This window comes from Ixodes scapularis, unplaced genomic scaffold (assembly GCF_016920785.2).
Source record: "Ixodes scapularis isolate PalLabHiFi unplaced genomic scaffold, ASM1692078v2 ptg001946l_1___fragment_3__unscaffolded, whole genome shotgun sequence".
Lineage (NCBI taxonomy): Eukaryota > Metazoa > Arthropoda > Arachnida > Ixodida > Ixodidae > Ixodes > Ixodes scapularis.
The window spans coordinates 1090461-1114573 of NW_024610214.1; the positions used below are offsets into that span (position 1 = coordinate 1090461).

At 53.5% G+C, this 24113-nt stretch overlaps 1 long non-coding RNA gene across 2 annotated transcripts; it reads right to left on the bottom strand.

The window, feature by feature from the left end:
• Positions 1 to 4981: 4981 nt before the first annotated feature.
• LOC115316233 lies at positions 4982 to 11860 on the bottom strand. Of its 2 annotated transcripts, none has more exons than XR_005717028.3 (3): positions 8854 to 9223; positions 7186 to 7475; positions 4982 to 5021 (listed from the first exon to the last, which is right to left on the bottom strand). It is a non-coding gene; the product is annotated as an uncharacterized LOC115316233 (long non-coding RNA). The 2 variants fall into 2 exon arrangements; XR_005717024.1 differs by lacking the exon at positions 4982 to 5021 and adding an exon at positions 11790 to 11860 and having other exon boundaries at positions 6981 to 7475; positions 8854 to 9038.
• Positions 11861 to 24113: the final 12253 nt, after the last annotated feature.

Sequence of the window (24113 nt, forward strand, 5' to 3'; positions counted from 1 at the left end):
ATTCCGTCGCCGCGGGTGCCCCAGGCGTCAATAGCACGCTTAGCAAAAACCACGACCGCGGCGAACGAAGATCTGCCGCCGTTAAGAAATCCCGGGCACATTCACGATGTCGTCCCTGATGCCGTCGCCGCGGGTGCCCCAGGCGTCAGTAGCACGCTTAGCAAAAACCACGACCGCGGCGAACGAAGATCTGCCGCCGTTAAGAAATCCCGGGCACATTCACGATGTCGTCCCTGATTCCGTCGCCGCGGGTGCCCCAGGCGTCAGTAGCACGCTTAGCAAAAACCACGACCGCGGCGAACGAAGATCTGCCGCCGTTAAGAAATCCCGGGCACATTCACGATGTCGTCCCTGATTCCGTCGCCGCGGGTGCCCCAGGCGCCAGTAGCACGCTTAGCAAAAACCACGACCGCGGCGAACGAAGAACTGCCGCCGTTAAGAAATCCCGGGCACATTCACGATGTCGTCCCTGATTCCGTCGCCGCGGGTGCCCCAGGCGTCAGTAGCACGCTTAGCAAAAACCACGACCGCGGCGAACGAAGATCTGCCGCCGTTAAGAAATCCCGGGCACATTCACGATGTCGTCCCTGATGCCGTCGCCGCGGGTGCCCCAGGCGTCAGTAGCACGCTTAGCAAAAACCACGACCGCGGCGAACGAAGATCTGCCGCCGTTAAGAAATCCCGGGCACATTCACGATGTCGTCCCTGATTCCGTCGCCGCGGGTGCCCCAGGCGCCAGTAGCACGCTTAGCAAAAACCACGACCGCGGCGAACGAAGATCTGCCGCCGTTAAGAAATCCCGGGCACATTCACGATGTCGTCCCTGATGCCGTCGCCGCGGGTGCCCCAGGCGTCAGTAGCACGCTTAGCAAAAACCACGACCGCGGCGAACGAAGATCTGCCGCCGTTAAGAAATCCCGGGCACATTCACGATGTCGTCCCTGATTCCGTCGCCGCGGGTGCCCCAGGCGTCTGTAGCACGCTTAGCAAAAACCACGACCGCGGCGAACGAAGATCTGCCGCCGTTAAGAAATCCCGGGCACATTCACGATGTCGTCCCTGATGCCGTCGCCGCGGGTGCCCCAGGCGTCAGTAGCACGCTTAGCAAAAACCACGACCGCGGCGAACGAAGATCTGCCGCCGTTAAGAAAAACCGGGCACATTCACGATGTCGTCCCTGATTCCGTCGCCGCGGGTGCCCCAGGCGTCAGTAGCACGCTTAGCAAAAACCACGACCGCGGCGAACGAAGATCTGCCGCCGTTAAGAAATCCCGGGCACATTCACGATGTCGTCCCTGATGCCGTCGCCGCGGGTGCCCCAGGCGTCAGTAGCACGCTTAGCAAAAACCACGACCGCGGCGAACGAAGATCTGCCGCCGTTAAGAAATCCCGGGCACATTCACGATGTCGTCCCTGATTCCGTCGCCGCGGGTGCCCCAGGCGTCAGTAGCACGCTTAGCAAAAACCACGACCGCGGCGAACGAAGATCTGCCGCCGTTAAGAAATCCCGGGCACATTCACGATGTCGTCCCTGATGCCGTCGCCGCGGGTGCCCCAGGCGTCAGTAGCACGCTTAGCAAAAACCACGACCGCGGCGAACGAAGATCTGCCGCCGTTAAGAAAAACCGGGCACATTCACGATGTCGTCCCTGATTCCGTCGCCGCGGGTGCCCCAGGCGTCAGTAGCACGCTTAGCAAAAACCACGACCGCGGCGAACGAAGATCTGCCGCCGTTAAGAAAAACCGGGCACATTCACGATGTCGTCCCTGATGCCGTCGCCGCGGGTGCCCCAGGCGTCAGTAGCACGCTTAGCAAAAACCACGACCGCGGCGAACGAAGATCTGCCGCCGTTAAGAAATCCCGGGCACATTCACGATGTCGTCCCTGATGCCGTCGCCGCGGGTGCCCCAGGCGTCAGTAGCACGCTTAGCAAAAACCACGACCGCGGCGAACGAAGATCTGCTGCCGTTAAGAAATCCCGGGCACATTCACGATGTCGTCCCTGATGCCGTCGCCGCGGGTGCCCCAGGCGTCAGTAGCACGCTTAGCAAAAACCACGACCGCGGCGAACGAAGATCTGCCGCCGTTAAGAAATCCCGGGCACATTCACGATGTCGTCCCTGATGCCGTCGCCGCGGGTGCCCCAGGCGTCAGTAGCACGCTTAGCAAAAACCACGACCGCGGCGAACGAAGATCTGCCGCCGTTAAGAAAAACCGGGCACATTCACGATGTCGTCCCTGATTCCGTCGCCGCGGGTGCCCCAGGCGTCAGTAGCACGCTTAGCAAAAACCACGACCGCGGCGAACGAAGATCTGCCGCCGTTAAGAAATCCCGGGCACATTCACGATGTCGTCCCTGATGCCGTCGCCGCGGGTGCCCCAGGCGTCAGTAGCACGCTTAGCAAAAACCACGACCGCGGCGAACGAAGATCTGCCGCCGTTAAGAAATCCCGGGCACATTCACGATGTCGTCCCTGATTCCGTCGCCGCGGGTGCCCCAGGCGTCAGTAGCACGCTTAGCAAAAACCACGACCGCGGCGAACGAAGATCTGCCGCCGTTAAGAAATCCCGGGCACATTCACGATGTCGTCCCTGATGCCGTCGCCGCGGGTGCCCCAGGCGTCAGTAGCACGCTTAGCAAAAACCACGACCGCGGCGAACGAAGATCTGCCGCCGTTAAGAAATCCCGGGCACATTCACGATGTCCCAAGTAGCACACCACGTCGGGTTGGGGATGGGGCGGTATTGGCTTGCCGGGATACTAATACCGGCCAGTACCGGAAACGCCCCAAGGGGCGACATTGGCCGGGCCCGAATGCCGGAATCCGGCCGGTACCGGGAACTTATTGGGAAACCGGGATGCCGGGAATACGGGATGTTCCCAGTGAGCTCCCGGCATAGATCCCCGGCATGGAACCGGCGGTACGGTAGAAAACCATCAGTGTGCCAGCGTATTTCCAGGTCAGAGCCAGTCCAATTGCAGATTAGTCCCAGCGTAACAGATCAGTGCCAGTGCAATTGCGGATCAGCGCCAGCGTATTTGTCATTCAGTGTACTCGGCATAGAACCACCAGAATGCTAGCTGTGTCAGGCTTTTAAAGCCCAGGTATGACATCCTACTGCATTAAAATTTTGCAGAGCTAGCTTCTCACTAGATCAAATTCACTTAAATGTGGGAATGCTGAATTTCTCAGTCCGAACTATTTTATTGGTTTTCATATCTTTTATAGGTGCCGACCGTTTTTAATATGTTTTTCGGACTTCGACCGAAACAAGCTAGTTTAGTATTTGTGCAATTTTAAGAAACAATACTGTGTGAACAATTAACTTTCTCCATGTACAGAGTATACTCATGGCAATTATTGTATACTTGTTGAGACGACATGTCCCATTCATCTGTCACCCAGATGCATATTGCGGGTAGTACAAGAAGGGAACATAAAATATTTTTTTTTACCGTGACATTCTTTATTTTGACTTGTGCATCCATAGCAGCTAGCTCCTCAGCCAGTGTCTCTCATCGTTGAAGGTGGTTGGAACCACCATTGGAGCGTCCGTCTTTTTAACTGTATTGCCCCTGCCCGCCTCCCTGCCTGTCAGCCGCTCCTCCATCGCGTCCACGCTGCACCCTTGAGCACGACTTTGTATGGCACCTGTCAAGAGAATTGTCAGATAACACAGATTAGTTGCGAAATAGGGGAAGCCAATATCTCGCATACTAGCTAAGGTGCTGTTCACACACTGCAGTTTGTGAGCGTTTCCTTTGTGTAAACATAGGTCGCTCACCTAGCCTGCAATTCAAAGGTGACAGAAAGAGAGAACCGCAGAGGCGGAGATTCTGGGTTTGGCTACCATGCTAAGGAGCAGATTCTATGGAGGCATATGGCTATTTCAGGCAACATCCTATTAATCTGAAATGGGGGGCAAGACGGGCGGAGGGCGAGAGGGGGCAGGGCGCAGAGATGAGTGGCTAAAAAGAGAGAAAAGCTTCCCCAACTGACACTCTACAGACCAAGGCCTCTAAGTGGTCTTAATTAGACTTTCAACCTGGAAACTAACAGGATAACAAGACAAGACCAACCAAATCTTTTTTTCACAGCTACTTTAAAACGCTGCTTTTGGGTATGAAGGTTCTAAGAATGCTAACGCGAGAGTTATTCATAATAAAGAATGCAAGTCGAATTAAAAAAAAAAAAAACGACAAGAACTGACGACTTAAATTTTGCATGCTGCAAGACTTTAAGGGAAACTGAAGCTGTCTTGTATTTGAGGAACAACACCAAAATAGTCTTAATTTGGCCTCCAGGATTACGAATATCAAAATTATTTTTTCATCTGGTGCACGGAGGCTGCAGGAACTAATTTCTAAAGTACAGCTGAAGCCCCTCCTTCCCGGGGCGTGACGTCATACTGGGAGTTTTCGGAATTTCTGCTCTCACTCATGTTCAGCTCCTGTCAAACCTATGCACGTGAACTCTTGCTATTTTTAAAAAGGTCAGAAATAGATGTCACGACTAGCGTCAGTGTGGAAAAATACAACTGGCAAGCTTGCAATTACACGCGCTGCCCACACGAGCAACACATACTTGGCGGCCCAAAGATCCTAGTACGACGTCACGACTGGTCTGAGGTTTTTCGTGTTTTCTCGTTTCTAGTTACACCTTCGGGGAAAACGAAAGCGATATTTCCATTCACAGGACAAAAATATGCCAGAAGACACCTCAACTCTTTTTTTTTTTTTTTCAAGAAGTGTTTCAGCTTCCCTTTAATTGTCAACATGTTTCAAAGATTTTGCTTGTCTATTGAGCTCCAATAGAGATACCATCAATTTAATAGCTAATAATGAATATGCATTACCAATGACCACCTTGCACATCATGGCGTCCTTGAACCTTGACTTTCCTTGGTAGTCCAGAAGGGAGAACTGCTCCTGGACTTGCTTTGAGAACAGGCGACCCACCATCTCTCGCACCACCTTCTGCAGGTTCTTGCTGTCTCCTAGAGACACAAGCTGCTCCTCCTAGAAAGACAAAAGGTGTTCTCAATATGTCAATAAAGTTATTCACATGCAGATACAATGGTATGAACATGTCTCAAGTAAGAGAATGTGAATGCCCAAATAAATGCAGCAAGCTACACTATACACGCATCAAAATCTTACAATATTTACTGGAGAGAGAGTAAAAAATATTTGAATATATGGCAACTCAACCTGTCTTAGAGGAAACCAGAAAGATTAAAATATTTTCCTTCATACTCCGCTAAATCTCATTAGTCAGTCACATTCGTTGCATCGTCCAAATTGTGCGAACGTTTTGATGGATCATCTTTCCTCATCAACATCCACTCAGTAATTTTAATAACGTATGTGGTTCTCAAAACAGTGCATTCAAGACCCTGCGCATTTTGAATTTGTTAAAGCTTAGTCTGCCGAGTAGTCACCCTGAAAATTTATTGCCTATTTTACGACTTTACAAAGATTGGAATTGAAAAAGGCATAAGAAGCAGGAATTGACGAAAACCGTCTTCATAGTCGCACAAAATGCCAACAGCAGCACACTGTGAGTAGTTTTCTTCCCATATTTTTGTTTAGTGCTCACTCAGTGGTGGCCCTGTAGGCCAATGAACCAACTTACTCAGCTCAAGCCCGCCACATGTAATATTCGCTTGTGTGACTAATGTATGCTATGCCTGAAGACACAGCTACGCATGCACTCACACCCCCTGAATGAAGAGGCGGATGTAATGACAGTTAGTCTTTCACCTTAGAAAATTTATTTGCTCTCATAGGGTGACCTTCGGTTAGGACAGATTAACATCCCATTTTGGAAATATACTACTTATGTAAAGTAAAGATGGAATTAATTAAAATTTATCCGGCAAACTTTTACGAATGTGTTTGGTCATACGCATATGGTGGGCACGCTCAAAAGCGATTTTGGACCAGGCTAAAAGTTATTTTCAAGCATGTACACTCTCCGGCAATATGAAAGACCCACTGGGAGAGCGTGGCCGGGGCGGTGGCTGGCGGGGGCGTTGCGAGCGCCCTGGGCAGTACCATTCTGCTTCGAGGGGAGGACACTCACTTGAGGATCAGCTGAAGCGCAACGAGCTTATCAGTTTGTGCTGAGCCCCGAGTGAGCGTCCTCCCCTCGAAGCAGAATGGAATTGCCCGAAATGCTCGCAGCGCCCCCGCCAGCCACCGCGCTCCCAGTGGGTCTTTCATATTGCCGGAGACTGTACCTTTACTTCTGTAGCAGATGCCAAAAGCACAAATGAATTTATTGCCTTAAATATATAGATCTCTTGACTATAGCCTCAAGTGAGAACAGGAATAAAACCAAAAGAAGCCCAATATATACTACAGCATCTCGATCCTTCTGCCAAGCGAGCGTTAAACACAAAAAGCATGCAGGCGGTTATGTGCTTGCTTCGCACACATACTCACGGCGAGAGTTGTTGCAGGTGCAAAATTTAACTTCTAAGGATAAAACGGGCAGAGGTGTCGTGGGAAATCAGCATGATTTATGATTATTTGCAGGCCAACATACTGTAAGCACCCCGAGGCCAATGTGTTGGGCGATTTCACTTCCCCCGTTGTAGAATGGTTTACTCCAAAAAATTTCAAGAAAAATGCCGTTCAATGAGGATGCACATGAAGGCCTCTTGCCTACACGACCTTCGGGTGGAAAAAAACCTCAAAAATGTAACGACGCACAAACACTTAATTTTTGGTGGCCACCGTCCAGCATTTCTCCCTTCAATAGCCTCAATGAATCGCAGTTTAACAATTGCAGAAACTATACGCACGCTACTAAAGCTGACTTGCAAAACGTGCAACTGGCGTTGCACCACCTTGACACAATTCTATCGCAGGGTTCAGTTTAAGGATGTCCTCTACAATAAATAGCCTTCCATCGTGCATTGGCTGTGCGTGCACTCTGCTGTTATAAATAACAGAAGGCCCGTAATGAAGGTGGGGCATCTTACTCATTTTTAATTTGCCACCGACTGTGCTTAAAACACAGTTTGAGTGGGCGTACATTTGAAATATTACAGTAAGTGGCTTCAGTCCACATTTCAACCCCATTTGCATAAATATTCAGATAACCCAAGTTAAACCACAAAGTAATAATTGCAGCCTTATACCTGTCATTATTGTGAAAAAGAGGACACATAAATACCGGCAGTGTCCTGTTGGTGAAGTTCTTCAGCTGTGCTTCTGCAGCACAAAACTGTTCCATGTTGCTGAGAGGCATCAGGAACAGCTCGCGTGGTTCAGGCCTGGCCAGTTCCTGGGGTGCCGCCTGTTCCCTGGGCCCGCCTGTTCCCTGGGCCTCGCCTGCTCTCCTGGTGCTTGAAAGACACCACGTGCCTGAGCACCTGCCCAACGGACTTGCAGTTGTTCTGCTGCTGTAGGTGCCCATTCTGGATGTGCAGGTCGATCACGACCTTAGCAGCTGAGCGTCGAAGGCTGCAAGATAAGCAAGGCATAAGAAAGCATTACCCATTTTGCTGATCGACATTATGCACTGATAATGGGAAGAAACTTTTCAGAAACATAGGTTTCGGGAAGTTTCAGAAGGACGCTCAAACCTTAAGGTGTTTCGCATGGGTTTGGGTAGCTTTGGAATGGCTGCCAGACACAGTAAGAGTAATTCAAATTTTTGTAGAAATTTAAGAGATGTTATAATTTGTACGCAATATTTATAAATTTAATAAAAAAAACATTTGTGTTAATCAAATAACCTTTCTGAAGGGGAGAAACTGCCCCAATTTTCGGAACTTCACAGTTTTGGCTTATATGGTCAATAATGAATGCTCCCACAAAGTTTTATAATGTTTTTTGACAATCAAAGCAAATAAAAAGCAATATTAATTTGTCGGCGACGCACATGAGACGCGCTGCGCTTGGCTGCGATAAGCACAAGTTTAAAAATCCGATATATAGGTCCGTGGCTGTTAGGCCTAGCCCGGTGCCTGTACCCTCGTTAGAACTGCCATTTCCTGGGCTATCAGGACGGCCTTTTTTTAAACTATCAACCGTCTAAAAATCGGAGAGAATCCCGTAAAGAACACTTGCCCTGGGATAAAAAAACGAAACTCGCGCTGCAAGCGGCTGCTCTGTGGTCACATAATACCTCAAGCCTAGGCATATGACGCTTTAGAATGAATTGGCACTTCCAAGTGAAGCACGGGTCGTCAATTGCGTCCCTCGTTAAATAGCAGAAGTTCCCAATGCAAGTTTGTTTTCTATCGCTTCACTCGCAGCATACAGTGCGTAACAGATGATCCACCTTTCTTCAGTTCTGGTAGCAGACGACGCAACGGCGTCTTGTTTCCCGCAGCAAACGACTCTGGGACAGACAAACCCTCCCCCTTTACGCGTTAGCAGGCGACGTGACTGTTAAACAAATGTCAGCTCCTCCAGTACAAACCTGCCGAGATCTCAGTCTCACCAACTACCAAAATCTGGCCATTTGTACAATATTTCAAGGTACTAACACAAGCTGCACAGCACGGCGCCGAAGCGAACTTGCTGCACATAAAAACAAGTCTCTAAGCCGTCCGTCGAACCTCTCCAGAGTAGGACAGTACCACGGCTGTTCTTGGCAGCATGCAATGCTTTCCCACAGCATTATGAGAAAGTTTTGTGACCAGTAGCGTATTGAAGGACTCGGTCACTACTGTAAATGTGCATGTGTCGCTATGAAGATTATGGAGCTAGCTAAATTGAGCAACTGCACGCAAGCTAATGTGGTCAAGCATGCGAACAGAGGGCAGCTCAAAAACGTGTGCTAGCACATCATCAGGAGTTTAAATGAAAAGGAACAGTACAAAATAATACTTACTGCATTTTTGCAAACTTGATGCTCTGAATGAAGGTCAGTCAGGGTCTGGTGCACGGGACAAGATGTCAGCCCCAGACATTTTGCTTGGCCACACGCCGTTGTTTCATACTCACGACGAACCACAACAGAGGAACGGACGCCACAGTTATTTCGTCATTCTCTTCGATGAATTGTACTCCTCCTCACTAGAATGAAAGGCGTGGTAAGACATGATGTTCATTCAAGTTACTTCAAACTGTCAAGTCTTCGCAAGCTTTAGCATACATTATAACTCCATGGCTATATCCGCATGCACGGCCACAATGAAACACAACGACGTCGCATTCCGGAATACGCCAAGTGATAGAAGTAGCGGTAAAAAAGAAACAAATGGTGCTCATTGTGCGTAAAGGTCTGTTTACATCATGCTTTGTAGCTTTTTACTTGCAACGGTTTGTGATGCCAACGTTTCGCACAAGTAGCTTATTTACATCCAGTTTTTCAAGCAACCGCAATGGCGTTTCGACAATACTCCGTTCAACCTTAAAGGGCAACTCCACTCGATTTCGGAAATTTTGAGATAGTGGGTGATATAAACGTGAAAAGTACTTCAAAACAACCCTAGACCGTTTGTCTCATTAAAAGCAAAATATTTTTCGTGCGATCTTGTTATTTACCACAATCGCAAACCGAAACTGAAACTTCGGCACAGCCGGGCAACTTTGTACTCTCAACGACAGTTGCATACGCACCCACGTGGAATACAAGGGGTCACGTGATCTACTAGCGGTAACCCAAGAAAGACGCGGATGCGAGGGGAAGGGCGAGGAGGGAGGAGGGAGGGCGGGCCTAGCCGCGGCGGCGAACAGGCAACGCAAGCAGCAACGAAGCAGGCTATGTAGGCGGCAACCCAGGCGGCTAGTCGGTTGGCACCGGTTGGCAGGTGTGTCAGCGAAACTCATCCCCGTACAACACTCTCTCCCTCTTTTTGTTTCTCTTGTTCACGTTCTTTTTCTTTTTTTTTTGTCTGTTTAGCCCATTGATCTCTATTGTAGCAGGCTCGCCTCTTTGCTTGCTCAAACGTGGAGCGCGTTTGTAGCGCCGCCCGGTAAGCTCTCCCTGGAAAAGAAAATACCAAGAAAAAACTGCGTATGCAACAGACGTCAGCCACAACGGAAATACAAAGTTGGCTGCGCCGCACGTCGCCCGCTAAATTAGCGAATTTTGGTGACTTCGCGCGTCTCCGTTTTTGTCGGCCGGTTTAGTGATGTTTTAGGCGGTATTACGTTATAATATTTGACATTCGGTCTCTCTAAATGACAGTAAAGAGAGTCGCAGTGTTCGCTAACAACCGAGAATGAAGCGGAGTTTCCCTTTAAGCTGAGACTAGAAGCTCCGCCTTTAACGCGAGCTTTCTGCCCTTGCTAAAACAAGTGCGAACGCGCAGTCAGGCGCAACCAAAGCACTGCAGAAGCCAGCGAGCTCGTGCTGAAGGCGGAGATTCTAGTCTCAGCTTAAGGGCGAACGGAGTATACATTCCTTGCATATGACGATACGCTAGGTGAAGACGGGGCCCTGTGCCATGCTGGTGGTGGACTTCACAACGCGCGCACGCGCTTATCAAGGCGTACTATGCCGCTAACTGCCTGGACATACACCGTATTTTCATCGAAGGTACCTAGTTTTGTTTCATGTGAACTTGGAAAAACGAGCAGTGCTTACTATGATGACGTTAAGCCAGCACATGCGGAATTTTTCAGCATTGGTGCGATTGCGCTACGAGCAGAAAGTTTCGATATGCCGTTAAGTTATAATGCAAAAAAAAAAAAAAAAAATGTGTCGCAAAAAAAAGAAAAAAGAAAAAAAAACGCATTGCGCGCAGCAAAATTTGACGAGGGGCTCTAGGAGTCACCTGTAAAAAAATTGTTACGACTGTGCGAAGTATGGTAGCCAATGTAAGGTTACCGTGATAATCTAAACCCTGATCGAAGGATAAATAAAATAACGGACAAGCGTCTCGTGGACGGCACAACCCGATGCCCCGGCAGCGGCATCTCGGCGAGCTTGCATGCCTCCTCCTACACGGCGCGGTCGCCCCCTGAGACCGCCTTGATCTCCGGACACCGTGCGGTGCCAGCCACGAGCGCTAGAACCCCACCCACCCGTCCGTCCGACCGTCCGCCCGTCTCCCTCGGATGAAGCGCGACGATGGGACGACGAGCTAGCGGGACGGTGAGACGACGCCCCCGACGCCCGACTCCTTCTATTTCTATCTTCTCCCCTCACCCTACCCCAAGAGTCAGTGACAAATGCGCCTAGCGCGCGCACAGGATTGACTCTATTCCCCCCCTCCCACCCCCCCTAATTTCACTTCAACGCTTACAACAACACACGGAGGCCGCCGCCGCCGCCGCCGCCGCCGACCGACCGATCGCCGTCTCGCCGATCTCGCCAGGCTCGCGGCGCGACACTCGCCCGTATTCGGCCGGGCGCCCCGAAGGTGCGCTCGAAGCGTGGAAACGGCGCGATGCAACGAAAGGCAAAGGGCATCTACACCACGCACGGGCATAAGCCGATGCAAATACGTGCGCGAACGTAAACGGTAGAAAAGTGCCGTCGCTCGCCACTATGAAATAATCCGCGGCCGCATCCCTTTCCTGCTGCTCGTACCATCTCTTAGTTGACAGCTACTCCGTCTCGCGGGACATGCCGAGGAAACGATCGTCGGGATACGGCGAAAGGCCGTCGAGTCAACCACCAGCATGATGCTTACCGGCGTTGTTGAGCAAAGTTGGTTCACTAGGCCTACGTACGACCAAACCGACAAAACACGAACATCAAAATCAAAGCACGGGCGGGTAACTTCGAGCGATTTCTGCCCCGCATAGATTTACACGCAGCGCTTTCACTCGCCACCACGGTCACATGCAATTCTTTTAACCCAGGAGCCACCGTACCTGATCCACGCCACGAACCACACCAACGAAAAATCAACACACACTTTGTCTCACTCGCCATTGTCGTTTGCTTACTTTGTCCGGCTTTGGATTGGATGCTGGATCGGCTTTCTAGCAAAGTCTATCAACAGCTGGCTGGATGCTGGATGAGGTCTGTTATAGTCGTTATAGTCTAAACACGAAGCCCCAAATATATGGTTGTGCTACTGTGTTACTCTAAATAAAGAAGAAAAATTAAAAAAAAGAAAAACGAGAATAGGAAGGGATACCTGACGTTTTACAAAGTGCACTCTGGGAACTTGTTGGCCACTCAGTTTCGTTTTCGATTGAGCAGCTTCCTTTCATAATATCAGGCCGTAACCGAATGCGCCGCTTGCGTTTTCGATTATCGGACTTTTCACGAATGTACATACACACCATTGTTGAACGATACAAAACTAAGACTGGGGCAATTTTCTTGCTTCCCGAAACACCGGATATTGTGCGTGCGTGTGCAAATGTAGTAAGACGTGGCTTAGTCACCTCACCCGCGAGTGCATCTTTGAGCTCAATTTGAAAAATCCTGTCTAGTACCAGTGAACTACAACTGAAATTTGGTCACCTTGAGCCTTACACGTATTTTGTTTCCAAACGTCCGCTTCTTGTTTCTTCATTGGGCAAAATGCAAGCCGCATACTCACAGGAGTATTAAAGTTGAGCCCAGCGTTGACGCATGAACGTTTAACTGCACAAAAATTACAATGATGTCTTCCTCGTGTCATCAAATATCGCCCACTCAAACTTTACGCTGATAGGAGAATAGGTTTTCGCAAACACTGAGGTCGGCTAGCTGTGACGGAAGCTCTAACAAGCGTCTCCTACTCCTCGCTAAGCCTTTTTTAGCGAGCTTTTTTTACTGACGCCCAAGATCTGAGTCTGAACGGTGTGTCTGAAATTATCTCGGCGTACTCAGTCAGGAAGAAAGCTAACACATAAATATTACGGCCATTAGCAACCGTCAAATGCACTTTGAATAATTTCGTTCGTTTGGCACACCGCATAGAGGGATCACGCCCGTCCGGCATACTTCCGGCAAACAGTGCGACATTCTTCACACAATTGCTCGACTTTTGCTTTCTTAAAACGGTTTGTATGTGGAAATGTGCCCATATGATTGCAGAATAACTTTATTTGCATACGCGATGTTGAGTATTAGTGGAATGCAAGCGGGTGGGGACATAGCTTTGTGCAGTGCTGCGGCTCAGTACAGATAAGAGGTAAGAAGTGTGTTCGAATTGAGCTTTTCAATGGCGCCTCCGAGTTTCACCTCACGTACTCAGGCGTATTAAGAAAAACAGTAGTCACAAAAATTATACTTCGTCTATGGACGCGCAAAACAAACAAACTTCCTAACCAGCTGTAAATGATAATGATAATCTTTATTAGCTCAGGAGAGCCGTGGCACCGCGAAAAGGCGACAGCCCGTACCATGGAGGCCCGCGGTGCCACGTCTAGTGATGATGATTATGAGATGATATGTACAAGGGGGGGACGACGACGTATAGATGTATGCAAACTTATTGGTCGTTACAGCTTGTTGAGTCGTACACAAGCAAGATACCGGAGCTACGCAGCGTCGAGATTCCCAGCACTGGATCGTTCACGTGTATCTCGAAACGCTAACAGAAAGGCTCGATCATGTACAGAAATACAACAAGCATGTGTGAAGACAAGCTATACGTCTCGGGCTTGTGCTATCTTCGAGGTCTGGCCATTTAGGTTAGTTTAGAGACCAAAAATGATGCTCTCGGGACCAGAAAACTCGAGATCACAGCCGTTAATAGTCCACGCTCTCTGTATAATCTCTTGTCAACGTGTCGATCGAAACCGAAACCATGCTACTCTCCTCCCTGGCCAACTAGTTCCCAGAGTGTAATGCGCGCCGTGTTGCATGCAGGGGTTTATGGAAGTAGCACATAGAATCCCCTAGCAGTGGTAGCGAGAAGCAGATCTGGTTTTAATAAGCGCGTAAGGGTTCAATTTAGTGACCGTTTCTGGTTGAAAATAGGGTGCACGTGATGTTTCTATTACGATCATGCAGAACGATGTAAGAAAAGAATGTGCCGCCCAAACTGTGTCGTCCTCGGACAGACGTCTCGGACCCGGAGTAGTTCTCCGCGCAGCCTTTTTCGGGGGAGTACGATCTGTAGTCACTCGCAACATTTCAGTTTCGTTATTAATGTTGCCGCAAGGGAATGAAGGAATTTCGCTGCTTTTTTTGTTTCGATTGCTGGGTGGGCTCTCTTGCTGTGTTTACTTTCGTTCTTATTGTCATGACCGACTGGGCCGAGCATACTGCGGCGATGACATCGGTGCAGTTAATTTCAGGAGGTCTAATAAAACGCGGTAGCAGCGAAATCAGCGACAGCGACGAATATACCAGCTTACCTCCAGCTCGAGCGACGACGAGGCAGCTGTTCTCGGCGAAGTCTTTGCCGACTCATTCGCCTTGCCAGCGAAGAGGCCCAAGCTATGGCGTTACGTCGAAGACGTTGTGCGCGCCTATTCGGATGAAGAGCCAATACGCCAAATACTCCGCAGATGGAACTCGCCTTCGGAGATGACAGTCGCTTTACGGCATGCGTGTTTGGTATTGCTTAATAGACCCTTTGCAAAACGTACAGCGCCACGACGGAAGGGAATATGGGAACCCTCGGTACAGATCACGCGCACGCGCTTTCTCGTTGCGCCTCCGCGACTGCGCGCGCATCCCAGCAGCGATACCGCCAGCAGCCGTCTCAGCCATCCGCCGAGTCGTACGTCGTTGCCGGCGTACCGTATCTGAGGCAGCGCAAAGGCATCGCGACAGGTGAACTCATTTCAATACTTTATTCGTCGTAACTTACCTTCACGTACTGAAGTGTCGCCGAATCCATCTAGTTTGCACCGCAACCGTGTCAGGTTTCGACCAGATTCGACAGAGCGTTGGTGCAGCAGACGACAGAGCCGGTTCAAAGGAGAGGGATGTGAAAGGGGCAGCCGTCGGCTTCTCTGTTGCCGTGGTAACCTGCACCTGCTCGTGTATGCCACGTGACTACACCGTGGCCACGTGGTAGCGGGAGGAGGGGCGTAGCGAGGACTCCCATTATTTGTCGCGCGGCGCGCGCGGGCTTTTGGGATTTTTGCAAAGGGTATATTGCATCCTACGGCTCGTACAAAAGTACTTGTCTTCATCGGGTTTATATAACTGCAAGGAAAAATAAATAGTGTCTCAACATCGGGGTCACCGTTAATCAAGTAGTAACAATCAACATTTTTGTCAAAGCATTAAGTTCCGATCAGAACTTCATGCTTTCAGCAAGATAACAATGGGAACCGAAACTGTTAATAAGCAAGGGCACACGCTGTGAACGCGGTGGCAGCGCGTGCCACTGGGGTGGATCGCTCACTGAGGCCGACCGCTCAACGAACGCTAGCACGGAGCGCTCGGCACCTGCCTGGGGAAAGGGCTGGATCGCGCATCCCCGTTTGGTCGCTGCAGCTGCAGCGCGAGAGTAAAGCCACCGGTCGGCCATCTTCCATGTTGAAAAATCACGTTTTTGGAGCGTTGCGGAGGCTGGCGGCAGCATGCTGAAGACATGTTTTCTACTCGTTCCAGCCATTCGTTGAAGAAGCTCTTTAAAACCCTGTGTAAGCCGTGAGACTTGCCGTTGAGAACACGTGGAATTTTTTTACGGAAGCGCAGTGCCGCAGTAAAAATGCCCAACTCATCGAAAGCAAGTTTCGCCGCCACGATGCAACACGCAGATCACAAGTGACCCGCGCGTTGCATCATGGGGCTTTTCCCATAATGGAACGCGCGGGACCCTTCTGACGTCATTATAGGAAACGTCCCATAATGCAATGCGCGGGTCACGAATAAGACGGCACATTGCACTATAGGACATTTCCCATAACGCAACGCGTGGTTACGCCGACGGCGTTGTTGGCGTCGCCGACCCGCGCGTTGCATTATGAGACGCTTCCCATAATGCAACGCGCGGGTCACAAATGAGACGGCGCGTTGCATTCTGGGACGTTTGCTATAACGCAACGCGCGGTTACGCCGACGGCGACGTTGGTGTCGCCGTCGCCGACCGCGCGTTGCATCATGGGACGCTTCCCATAATGCAACGCGCGGAACCCTCGTGACGTCACACATGCCGTCATTACGGGAAACCTCCCATAATGCAATGCGCAGGTCACGATGAGATGCGCGTTGCATTATGGGACGTTTCCCATAATAAAACGCGCGGTTACGCCGGCGGCGACTGCGACGGCGATGCCGCTCAAGCCGGAAACGGGCACCTAAGAGCTGCGCTCTAAGAAATTATTAGATGTAAGCCAAATTAAATTTTCATTCCACAGCCATTTTTGATCCCGTCCTGTTTAACAAAACGGAAATAAGCCTTTGTTAACTGGTTCAAGGATGACGCGGCGTTAATATTAGGCTAAGTATAATATTAGGTGTCACCTTTTAGAATATTGAAGACATGTCCAACCTAACGGTCATTTGTAACCATAGTATAATATAAATATAACCATAATATCAAAACTTGCATCGCTCGAATGGCCTGTGAAAGCAGCGAGAAAACAATGTCGGCCAGTCACCGGGAACTCCATGGCTGAACTGGCCGGTGATTACAGAAAGAAAACGATGTCGGCCTGTCAGCGGAAACTCCACGGCTAGACTGGCCGGTGACTACAGCAAAAAAACGATGTCGGCCAGTCACCGGAAACTCCACGGCTAGACTGGCCAGTGACTACAGCAAGAATACGATATCGGCCAGTCACCGGAAACTCCATGGCTAGACTGGCCGGTGACTACAGCAAGAAAACGATGTCGGCCGGTATCGGGAACTTTCCGGCAGGAACTGGCCAGTTTAGACAACGAGTCCCCGATATCGGCCGGGGCCGGTTTCTTACCGGCGTCCCTGGCCGGGATCCGCCGTACAGCTCCCGGTACTGGCCGACGTAATCCCAGTATCGGCCGACATGGTGTGCTACCTGGGGTCGTCCCTGATGCCGTCGCCGCGGGTGCCCCAGGCGTCAGTAGCACGCTTAGCAAAAACCACGACCGCGGCGAACGAAGATCTGCCGCCGTTAAGAAAAACCGGGCACATTCACGATGTCGTCCCTGATTCCGTCGCCGCGGGTGCCCCAGGCGTCAGTAGCACGCTTAGCAAAAACCACGACCGCGGCGAACGAAGATCTGCCGCCGTTAAGAAATCCCGGGCACATTCACGATGTCGTCCCTGATTCCGTCGCCGCGGGTGCCCCAGGCGTCAGTAGCACGCTTAGCAAAAACCACGACCGCGGCGAACGAAGATCTGCCGCCGTTAAGAAATCCCGGGCACATTCACGATGTCGTCCCTGATTCCGTCGCCGCGGGTGCCCCAGGCGTCAGTAGCACGCTTAGCAAAAACCACGACCGCGGCGAACGAAGATCTGCCGCCGTTAAGAAATCCCGGGCACATTCACGATGTCGTCCCTGATTCCGTCGCCGCGGGTGCCCCAGGCGTCAGTAGCACGCTTAGCAAAAACCACGACCGCGGCGAACGAAGATCTGCCGCCGTTAAGAAATCCCGGGCACATTCACGATGTCGTCCCTGATTCCGTCGCCGCGGGTGCCCCAGGCGTCAGTAGCACGCTTAGCAAAAACCACGACCGCGGCGAACGAAGATCTGCCGCCGTTAAGAAATCCCGGGCACATTCACGATGTCGTCCCTGATTCCGTCGCCGCGGGTGCCCCAGGCGTCAGTAGCACGCTTAGCAAAAACCACGACCGCGGCGAACGAAGATCTGCCGCCGTTAAGAAATCCCGGGCACATTCACGATGTCGTCCCTGATTCCGTCGCCGCGGGTGCCCCAGGCGTCAGTAGCACGCTTAGCAAAAACCACGACCGCGGCGAACGAAGATCTGCCGCCGTTAAGAAATCCCGGGCACATTCACGATGTCGTCCCTGATGCCGTCGCCGCGGGTGCCCCAGGCGTCAGTAGCACGCTTAGCAAAAACCACGACCGCGGCGAACGAAGATCTGCCGCCGTTAAGAAATCCCGGGCACATTCACGATGTCGTCCCTGATTCCGTCGCCGCGGGTGCCCCAGGCGTCAGTAGCACGCTTAGCAAAAACCACGACCGCGGCGAACGAAGATCTGCCGCCGTTAAGAAATCCCGGGCACATTCACGATGTCGTCCCTGATGCCGTCGCCGCGGGTGCCCCAGGCGTCAGTAGCACGCTTAGCAAAAACCACGACCGCGGCGAACGAAGATCTGCCGCCGTTAAGAAATCCCGGGCACATTCACGATGTCGTCCCTGATTCCGTCGCCGCGGGTGCCCCAGGCGTCAGTAGCACGCTTAGCAAAAACCACGACCGCGGCGAACGAAGATCTGCCGCCGTTAAGAAATCCCGGGCACATTCACGATGTCGTCCCTGATTCCGTCGCCGCGGGTGCCCCAGGCGTCAGTAGCACGCTTAGCAAAAACCACGACCGCGGCGAACGAAGATCTGCCGCCGTTAAGAAATCCCGGGCACATTCACGATGTCGTCCCTGATTCCGTCGCCGCGGGTGCCCCAGGCGTCAGTAGCACGCTTAGCAAAAACCACGACCGCGGCGAACGAAGATCTGCCGCCGTTAAGAAATCCCGGGCACATTCACGATGTCGTCCCTGATTCCGTCGCCGCGGGTGCCCCAGGCGTCAGTAGCACGCTTAGCAAAAACCACGACCGCGGCGAACGAAGATCTGCCGCCGTTAAGAAATCCCGGGCACATTCACGATGTCGTCCCTGATTCCGTCGCCGCGGGTGCCCCAGGCGTCAGTAGCACGCTTAGCAAAAACCACGACCGCGGCGAACGAAGATCTGCCGCCGTTAAGAAATCCCGGGCACATTCACGATGTCGTCCCTGATGCCGTCGCCGCGGGTGCCCCAGGCGTCAGTAGCACGCTTAGCAAAAACCACGACCGCGGCGAACGAAGATCTGCCGCCGTTAAGAAATCCCGGGCACATTCACGATGTCGTCCCTGATTCCGTCGCCGCGGGTGCCCCAGGCGTCAGTAGCACGCTTAGCAAAAACCAGGACCGCGGCGAACGAAGATCTGCCGCCGTTAAGAAATCCCGGGCACATTCACGATGTCGTCCCTGATTCCGTCGCCGCGGGTGCCCCAGGCGTCAGTAGCACGCTTAGCAAAAACCACGACCGCGGCGAACGAAGATCTGCCGCCGTTAAGAAATCCCGGGCACATTCACGATGTCGTCCCTGATTCCGTCGCCGCGGGTGCCCCAGGCGTCAGTAGCACGCTTAGCAAAAACCACGACCGCGGCGAACGAAGATCTGCCGCCGTTAAGAAATCCCGGGCACATTCACGATGTCGTCCCTGATTCCGTCGCCGCGGGTGCCCCAGGCGTCAGTAGCACGCTTAGCAAAAACCACGACCGCGGCGAACGAAGATCTGCCGCCGTTAAGAAATCCCGGGCACATTCACGATGTCGTCCCTGATTCCGTCGCCGCGGGTGCCCCAGGCGTCAGTAGCACGCTTAGCAAAAACCACGACCGCGGCGAACGAAGATCTGCCGCCGTTAAGAAAAACCGGGCACATTCACGATGTCGTCCCTGATGCCGTCGCCGCGGGTGCCCCAGGCGTCAGTAGCACGCTTAGCAAAAACCACGACCGCGGCGAACGAAGATCTGCCGCCGTTAAGAAAAACCGGGCACATTCACGATGTCGTCCCTGATTCCGTCGCCGCGGGTGCCCCAGGCGTCAGTAGCACGCTTAGCAAAAACCACGACCGCGGCGAACGAAGATCTGCCGCCGTTAAGAAATCCCGGGCACATTCACGATGTCGTCCCTGATGCCGTCGCCGCGGGTGCCCCAGGCGTCAGTAGCACGCTTAGCAAAAACCACGACCGCGGCGAACGAAGATCTGCCGCCGTTAAGAAATCCCGGGCACATTCACGATGTCGTCCCTGATTCCGTCGCCGCGGGTGCCCCAGGCGTCAGTAGCACGCTTAGCAAAAACCACGACCGCGGCGAACGAAGATCTGCCGCCGTTAAGAAAAACCGGGCACATTCACGATGTCGTCCCTGATGCCGTCGCCGCGGGTGCCCCAGGCGTCAGTAGCACGCTTAGCAAAAACCACGACCGCGGCGAACGAAGATCTGCCGCCGTTAAGAAATCCCGGGCACATTCAGGATGTCGTCCCTGATGCCGTCGCCGCGGGTGCCCCAGGCGTCAGTAGCACGCTTAGCAAAAACCACGACCGCGGCGAACGAAGATCTGCCGCCGTTAAGAAATCCCGGGCACATTCACGATGTCGTCCCTGATGCCGTCGCCGCGGGTGCCCCAGGCGTCAGTAGCACGCTTAGCAAAAACCACGACCGCGGCGAACGAAGATCTGCCGCCGTTAAGAAAAACCGGGCACATTCACGATGTCGTCCCTGATTCCGTCGCCGCGGGTGCCCCAGGCGTCAGTAGCACGCTTAGCAAAAACCACGACCGCGGCGAACGAAGATCTGCCGCCGTTAAGAAATCCCGGGCACATTCACGATGTCGTCCCTGATGCCGTCGCCGCGGGTGCCCCAGGCGTCAGTAGCACGCTTAGCAAAAACCACGACCGCGGCGAACGAAGATCTGCCGCCGTTAAGAAATCCCGGGCACATTCACGATGTCGTCCCTGATTCCGTCGCCGCGGGTGCCCCAGGCGTCAGTAGCACGCTTAGCAAAAACCACGACCGCGGCGAACGAAGATCTGCCGCCGTTAAGAAAAACCGGGCACATTCACGATGTCGTCCCTGATTCCGTCGCCGCGGGTGCCCCAGGCGTCAGTAGCACGCTTAGCAAAAACCACGACCGCGGCGAACGAAGATCTGCCGCCGTTAAGAAAAACCGGGCACATTCACGATGTCGTCCCTGATGCCGTCGCCGCGGGTGCCCCAGGCGTCAGTAGCACGCTTAGCAAAAACCACGACCGCGGCGAACGAAGATCTGCCGCCGTTAAGAAAAACCGGGCACATTCACGATGTCGTCCCTGATTCCGTCGCCGCGGGTGCCCCAGGCGTCAGTAGCACGCTTAGCAAAAACCACGACCGCGGCGAACGAAGATCTGCCGCCGTTAAGAAATCCCGGGCACATTCACGATGTCGTCCCTGATGCCGTCGCCGCGGGTGCCCCAGGCGTCAGTAGCACGCTTAGCAAAAACCACGACCGCGGCGAACGAAGATCTGCCGCCGTTAAGAAATCCCGGGCACATTCACGATGTCGTCCCTGATTCCGTCGCCGCGGGTGCCCCAGGCGTCAGTAGCACGCTTAGCAAAAACCACGACCGCGGCGAACGAAGATCTGCCGCCGTTAAGAAATCCCGGGCACATTCACGATGTCGTCCCTGATGCCGTCGCCGCGGGTGCCCCAGGCGTCAGTAGCACGCTTAGCAAAAACCACGACCGCGGCGAACGAAGATCTGCCGCCGTTAAGAAATCCCGGGCACATTCACGATGTCGTCCCTGATTCCGTCGCCGCGGGTGCCCCAGGCGTCAGTAGCACGCTTAGCAAAAACCACGACCGCGGCGAACGAAGATCTGCCGCCGTTAAGAAATCCCGGGCACATTCACGATGTCGTCCCTGATTCCGTCGCCGCGGGTGCCCCAGGCGTCAGTAGCACGCTTAGCAAAAACCACGACCGCGGCGAACGAAGATCTGCCGCCGTTAAGAAATCCCGGGCACATTCACGATGTCGTCCCTGATTCCGTCGCCGCGGGTGCCCCAGGCGTCAGTAGCACGCTTAGCAAAAACCACGACCGCGGCGAACGAAGATCTGCCGCCGTTAAGAAATCCCGGGCACATTCACGATGTCGTCCCTGATTCCGTCGCCGCGGGTGCCCCAGGCGTCAGTAGCACGCTTAGCAAAAACCACGACCGCGGCGAACGAAGATCTGCCGCCGTTAAGAAAAACCGGGCACATTCACGATGTCGTCCCTGATTCCGTCGCCGCGGGTGCCCCAGGCGTCAGTAGCACGCTTAGCAAAAACCACGACCGCGGCGAACGAAGATCTGCCGCCGTTAAGAAAAACCGGGCACATTCACGATGTCGTCCCTGATGCCGTCGCCGCGGGTGCCCCAGGCGTCAGTAGCACGCTTAGCAAAAACCACGACCGCGGCGAACGAAGATCTGCCGCCGTTAAGAAAAACCGGGCACATTCACGATGTCGTCCCTGATTCCGTCGCCGCGGGTGCCCCAGGCGTCAGTAGCACGCTTAGCAAAAACCACGACCGCGGCGAACGAAGATCTGCCGCCGTTAAGAAATCCCGGGCACATTCACGATGTCGTCCCTGATGCCGTCGCCGCGGGTGCCCCAGGCGTCAGTAGCACGCTTAGCAAAAACCACGACCGCGGCGAACGAAGATCTGCCGCCGTTAAGAAATCCCGGGCACATTCACGATGTCGTCCCTGATTCCGTCGCCGCGGGTGCCCCAGGCGTCAGTAGCACGCTTAGCAAAAACCACGACCGCGGCGAACGAAGATCTGCCGCCGTTAAGAAATCCCGGGCACATTCACGATGTCGTCCCTGATGCCGTCGCCGCGGGTGCCCCAGGCGTCAGTAGCACGCTTAGCAAAAACCACGACCGCGGCGAACGAAGATCTGCCGCCGTTAAGAAAAACCGGGCACATTCACGATGTCGTCCCTGATTCCGTCGCCGCGGGTGCCCCAGGCGTCAGTAGCACGCTTAGCAAAAACCACGACCGCGGCGAACGAAGATCTGCCGCCGTTAAGAAAAACCGGGCACATTCACGATGTCGTCCCTGATTCCGTCGCCGCGGGTGCCCCAGGCGTCAGTAGCACGCTTAGCAAAAACCACGACCGCGGCGAACGAAGATCTGCCGCCGTTAAGAAATCCCGGGCACATTCACGATGTCGTCCCTGATGCCGTCGCCGCGGGTGCCCCAGGCGTCAGTAGCACGCTTAGCAAAAACCACGACCGCGGCGAACGAAGATCTGCCGCCGTTAAGAAATCCCGGGCACATTCACGATGTCGTCCCTGATTCCGTCGCCGCGGGTGCCCCAGGCGTCAGTAGCACGCTTAGCAAAAACCACGACCGCGGCGAACGAAGATCTGCCGCCGTTAAGAAATCCCGGGCACATTCACGATGTCGTCCCTGATGCCGTCGCCGCGGGTGCCCCAGGCGTCAGTAGCACGCTTAGCAAAAACCACGACCGCGGCGAACGAAGATCTGCCGCCGTTAAGAAAAACCGGGCACATTCACGATGTCGTCCCTGATTCCGTCGCCGCGGGTGCCCCAGGCGTCAGTAGCACGCTTAGCAAAAACCACGACCGCGGCGAACGAAGATCTGCCGCCGTTAAGAAATCCCGGGCACATTCCCGATGTCGTCCCTGATGCCGTCGCCGCGGGTGCCCCAGGCGTCAGTGCACGCTTAGCAAAAACCACGACCGCGGCGAACGAAGATCTGCCGCCGTTAAGAAATCCCGGGCACATTCACGATGTCGTCCCTGATGCCGTCGCCGCGGGTGCCCCAGGCGTCAATGCACGCTTAGCAAAAACCACGACCGCGGCGAACGAAGATCTGCCGCCGTTAAGAAATCCCGGGCACATTCACGATGTCGTCCCTCATGCCGTCGCCGCGGGTGCCCCAGGCGTCAGTGCACGCTTAGCAAAATCCACGACCGCGGCGAACGAAGATCCGCCGCCGTTAAGAAATCCCGGCCACACTCACGATGTCGTCCCTGATTCCGTCGCCGCGGGTGCCCCAGGCGTCAGTAGCACGCCTAGCAAAAACCACGACCGCTGCGAACGAAGATCTGCCGCCGTTAAGAAATCCCGGGCACATTCACGATGTCGTCCCTGATGCCGTCGCCGCGGGTGCCCCAGGCGTCAGTGCACGCTTAGCAAAAACCACGACCGCGGCGAACGAAGATCCGCCGCCGTTAAGAAATCCCGGGCACATTCACGATGTCGTCCCTGATGCAGTCGCCGCGCGTGCACCAGGCGTCAGTGCACGCTTAGCAAAAACCACGACCGCGGCGAACGAAGATCCGCCGCCGTTAAGAAATCCCGGGCACATTCACGATGTCGTCCCTGATTCCGTCGCCGCGGGTGCCCCAGGCGTCAGTAGCACGCTTAGCAAAAACCACGACCGCGGCGAACGAAGATCTGCCGCCGTTAAGAAATCCCGGGCACATTCACGATGTCGTCCCTGATGCCGTCGCCGCGGGTGCCCCAGGCGTCAGTAGCACGCTTTGCAAGCACCACGACCGCGGCGAACGAAGATCTGCCGCCGTTAAGAAATC